This window comes from Petaurus breviceps, unplaced genomic scaffold (assembly GCF_028583685.1).
Source record: "Petaurus breviceps papuanus isolate PSGF00001 unplaced genomic scaffold, PetGlider_PUasm1.0 37, whole genome shotgun sequence".
Taxonomy (NCBI): Eukaryota; Metazoa; Chordata; class Mammalia; order Diprotodontia; family Petauridae; genus Petaurus; species Petaurus breviceps.
Window position 1 is genome coordinate 69,696,160 of NW_027186296.1, and position 5,517 is coordinate 69,701,676.

General features: G+C 42.8%; 1 pseudogene; it reads left to right on the forward strand.

Moving 5' to 3' along the window:
* Window positions 1-1,484: 1,484 nt before the first annotated feature.
* Window positions 1,485-2,064, forward strand: LOC138168606 (ubiquitin-like FUBI-ribosomal protein eS30 fusion protein; annotated as a pseudogene).
* Window positions 2,065-5,517: the final 3,453 nt, after the last annotated feature.

The following is a 5,517-nucleotide window of genomic DNA, read 5'->3' on the forward strand; positions in this document are numbered from 1 at the left end:
TAATATTCCTAGGAGTTTTCTTTTTGGGATCTTTTTCAGGAGGTGATTGGTGGATTCTTTCAACCTCTATTTTGCCCTCTCGTTCTAAAACATCAGGGCAGTTTTCTTTGAGAACTTCCTGGAGGATGCTTTCTAGGTTCTTACTTTGGTCATGGCTTTCAGGTAGTCCAATAATTTTTAAATTATCTCTCCTGGATCTATTTTCCAGGTCAGTGGTTTTTCCCATGAGATATTTCACATTGACTTCTATTCTTTCATTTGTTTGGATCTGTTTGACAGCATCTTGATTTCTCATAAAGTCATTAGCTTCCATTTGCTCCAATCTAATTCTGAAGCAATGATTCTCCTCAGTGAGCTTTTGAGATTCTTTTTCCATCTGGCAAATTCGACTTTTTAAGGCGTTCTTCTCCTCATTGCCTTTTTGAGCCTCCTTTGCCATTTGAGTCAGTCTGTTTTTTAAGGTATTATTTTCTTCAGTCAGGCTGTTGACTCTCATTTCATAATTTTCTTGCATTGTTCTCATTTCTCTTCCCGATTTTTCCTCCACTTCTCTTATCTGCTTCTTAAGGTCCTCTATGGCCTGTAACCAGCTTGTATTTTCCTTTGAAGCTTTTGGTGCAGGAGTTCTGACTTCACTGTTTTCCTCCTGTTCCATGCCTTGCTCCTTCTTATCCCCAAAATAGGAGTGTAATGTTGGAATCTTCTGTCTGCTTTGTTTCCTTTGCCTGCTCATTTTGCCACTCAATGATTTGACTTTTGGGCTTTTTGCCACAGTAGGACTCTGCCACCAGACAGGGGAGTTTTCGTCCCAAACGCTGGGGTTTTCTCAGCTGCCGGAGGTATTAGATGGGTGCCCTGTCTGAGGTCTCCACACGCTCTGGCAAGCTGGACACACACCCCAGGACCTCCACCCTAGACTGCAATCCAGATCCAAGCAGGTTAAAGCAAGAGTGATTACCCTTCAGACTGGTGCTTGGTCCCCCTACACTCTGCAGGCCAGGAGCTGAAGCCACCACGTGGCACTGGCAGGCTGTGCCTGCGTCTCAGCGGTTTCTCGCCCCAGGGGTAAAATCCACGCACTCCCACTTACTGGTCCCAAAGTCCAGACTGCACTGGCCTCTCACCTTGTCCTTCGCATCTATGTATTGATAAATCTGGAAATGGCCACAGCTGCTGCTGATCTGGAGTCCCTCTAGCAGGCAGCTGGTTAGGCCCGCCCTGGGGCTAAAGCCTCGGTGTGATGCTGGGCTTGGCTCGGCTCCCAGAGCGCTGCGCTGGCCGATTCCTGCCGGCCTGACGGGCTGTCCTCAGTGGGAGGTTAGCTTCTCTTTGTCATTTTGTGGGTTCTGCAGCTCCAAAGTTTGTTTAGAGTCCCCTTTTTACATGGATTGGGGAGGGTGGAAGCCGGAGCCACGGGAAGGTCTTGCTTCTACTCCACCATCTTGGCCTGTTATATAGGGTTTTAAAAGTCAAACAGTGGCTTTCTGATCTCCATCTTCGCCCCGGCGGAAGCAGGACTAGTGTGTCCAAGTGGCCGCCATGCAGCTGTGTGTCCACGCACAGGCTTTACACACCCTTGAGGTGACCGGGCGGGAGACTGTCACCCAGATCAAGGCCCATGTGGCGTCCCTGGAGGGCATCACCCCCAAGGACCAGGTCCTGCTTCTAGGAGGCTCCCCGCAGGAGGATAAAGCCATATTGGGGGCAGTGCAGGGTGGAGACCCTGTCCACCCTGGGAGTGGCTGGCCAGATGCTAGGAGGTAAAGTCCATGGTTCTCTGGCCTGAGCTGGAAAAGTGAGGGGGCAGACTCCCAAGGTGGCCAAGCAGGGACTAAGAGGAGGATGCAGTACAACCGATGCTTTGTCAATGTAGTGCCCACCTTTGGCAAGAAGAAGGGCCCCAATTCCAACTCCTAATTGCCTGGTACTTTGTCTCCAATAAAGCTGCTATGAATCTAAAAAAAAAAAAAAGCCAAACAGTGGAGTTTGTCCTATCCTCTGGGCAAGAAAAGTTTGAGTAGGGGAATGATACAAATAATATTATCTGTAACACCTATCTCACAGTGGTATAGTGAGGATTAAATGAGATGTGTATGTATGTACATATATGTACATATAAAGTGTGTTTACACAAACTGTTTCAGACACCTTGGAGTAACACATAAATGTTATGTGTGATGTAACTAAATTGGATAGATCAATTTTCCCCCAGAAATACCTATAGAACATACTTAGTAGATCTGTTTTATCCTACAGTGACTTGGATAATATTGTCTGTATTAACAACTGAAGAAATTTGAATCTAATTAAGAAGAAATTGCCCAGGGGTGGAGTCAAGATGGCAGAGTAGAAGCAGGACCTCCCCGAGGCTCCGGCTTCCACCTTCCCCAATCCTTGTAAAAAGGGGACTCCAAACAAACTTTGGAGCTACAGAACCCATAAAATGACACAGAGAAGCTAACCTCCTGTTGAGGACAGTCCAGCAGGTGGGCAGGAATCAGCCAGCACAGTGCTCTGGGAGCGGAGCCCAGCCCCACACCAGGTTTTAGCCCCAGGGAGGGCCTGATGAGTCGCCAGCCAGAGGGTAAACAGGGAAAAGAAATCATAAGGAACTTATCAAAGTTGAACTATTAACATTCCTACATAGAAAAACTATCATTGTAACATGAAATTTTTCTCAGTAGTTGAAGGGAATAGATAGATAGATGATAGATGATAGATAGATAGATAGATAGATAGATAGATAGATAGATATAGATATCTATATATATATATAGATATAGATAGATATGTCTATATATGAGGGCATATGGATGTATGAATACATATGTGAATGTGTGTATATATGTTTACAGGTATACATAGATAGAGGGCACAGGAACAATTTAACAGGAAGGAATGATACTTAAAAGGTGAAATTAAGAGGTGAAAGAGGAATATAATGAGAGGAGATGGGGAGAGACAGAATGGGATAAACTATCTCACATAGAAGAGGCAAGGGAAAATGGTTACAATGGAGGGGAAGAATAGGAAGGCAAAAAGGAATGGGTCAACCTTATTCCCATTGAATTTGGCTTGAGGAGGGAGTGAAATACACACTAAACAGGGTATCTCACCCTCCAGGAGAGTAGGGGGGAAGGGGATGAGAGGGGGGATGATGGAAAGGAGGGCAGGTGGAGGGAGGAGGGAAGTTGGAAGCACCCACTTTTGAAAAGGGATGGGATCAAAGTAGAGAATAGAACAAGTGGGAGGTGGGATAGGAGGGAGGGAAATATAGTCAGTCTTTTACAATATATCTACTATGTTATCGTTTTGCATTAGCCACACATGTACAACCTATACTGAACTGCTTATCTTCCCAGTAAGGGTGGGTGACAAGGGAGGAAGGGAATGAATCGGAATTCAAAGTTTTAAAATCAAATATTCATATATATATATGTACATATGTATATATACTATTATTAATACCATTTTACATGTAATTGGGAAATAAGATATGCAGGCACTGGGGCATAGAGATCCACTGGAAAAGTCGAAAGGGGTATGGGAGAAAATATGGGAGAGAGCAGATTGGTGGAGGGGATATCCTGTGGGACTGCTGTTTTGGGGTGTTGGGTAGAGGAAAAAAGGGGAGAAAATTTGTAACTCAAAATCTGACAGAAATGAATGATGTAAATCAGAAGTTAATAAAGCATTTGAAAAAAAAGAAGAAATTGACCTATTTTTCTTCCCCATTGTACCTTTTCTCTTGTATCAGTTGAATCTAGCTGAAAAGAACTAAAACACTTAAGACTGAGAGCTCTGGGCCATTGAGATTGTATTTTAAAGTTGTGGACTCTTGCTTGAAGTCAAGAGCCACCCACCCAAGTTTTCAACAGTGATCTAAATTTTCTTAAGATCGTGTTGTTGCTGTTGACCATGATGATAGTGGTCCTTCATTTTCAAAGAGAACCAGTGACATCACAGAGTGATGTCTTGACTTGTTTCTGAATTGGATTTAAATGAGGCAGAGTTGCATAGTCATCAGCCTTACTCTCTTCAAGTCACTGAAGTTCAGTGGCAAGACAGAAGTCAGGACAACTGGTGAGAGTCCGGGAAGAAGTGGATGGCCTTGATGTCTTCAATGTCTGCCCAATCTCTAAGTTCTCCACAGCACCTGCTTCAGCTGCCTTCATGGCCATTGGAACAAATTGTTTGCTTCTGCCCATTTCACCTGGGAAAATCAATATGCTTGGGGTAGATATCCTTTAACTCATCAGTGGTTGTGAGGCCTGTCCATTATACTCAACCTGGTTTAGCCTGTCTGCCAAGACAGTGTTTACCATATAGCTGCTGCACATGCTATGGTTTCTTGGGGCCACAAGTGAAAGTTGGGTAACAGGTGTACACCCAAAGGTGGCTCAGCAGAGAGTTTAGAGAGGACTAGCACCTCTGATGTGAGGGCTTGATAAGATCATAGATTTAGAGCAGAGACCTTAGTCCAAACCCCCTCAATTTATAGATGAAGAAACCTAAGGCAAGAGAGCTTAACTGATGTGTACCAGGTCACTCTAGTATTGACATGCAGTATTTGAACCCAGGTCCCCAGACTCCAAATCCAGAGCTCTTTTATTTTTTTTTTCCCTTTTTGGAGGGCAATTGGGGTTAAGTAACTTGCCCAAGGTTACACGGCTAGTATTTTTTTTGTGTGGGTGTTAAGTGTCTGAGGCCAGAACCAAACTCAGGTCCTCCTGACTCCAGGGCTGGTGCTTTACTCCCTGTGCCACCTAGCTGCCCCCACTCTTTTACATTCTACCACAAAATGCCTCAATCTTCACCAAGTCCATTGATTATTATTATTTTTTCATTTTCAATTCTTTGCCCTTTGGAGGTCACATGTCAAAGAATAAGTAGTTTTGAAGTTCAGAAAATTAGTAAGAAGGCCAGGAAGAGAATATTCTTTGTTCCTTATCCATCTGTATCTCATTTACCCTAGCTGTTAAGGTCGTCTCTATAATATTACTTCTTTCATATTTACTTATCTGTCTAATACATTGTTTCCCCCTAGTAGAATGTAAATTCCTTGAGAGAAGAGGTTGGTTTGTTGGTTTTATCTTTATTATCTCCAGTGCCTAGTAAAAGGCTTGGCACATACTAGGTATTTGACATATGATTGTCCAATGAATAAATGAATTAATGAATGTGAAGTAACTATCTTAGATATTTGTAGTCATGGACTAACCCAGTGGGCTACCCATCTAATTGTATACAGATTAGAGTTTGGACAATAAGCATTTTTCATCCATATTATTTGTTTTTCCTAGATAGATTGTTAGGTTGATGCCTGACCTGTCTTTGAGGGACTTAAAATTTAAAGAGATGAGATTGACTAAGCATATTTAAAGCCTTATTTTCAAAAAACTGGAAATATTAAGAAATGATCTTTTCTTCTAAAATCCTTTCTAAAACTAAACAAAAAAGACTTTTTATAGGGCAATGAGTTGTGAGTAGTAATCAAATTTAACTCTTTTCTGGTTC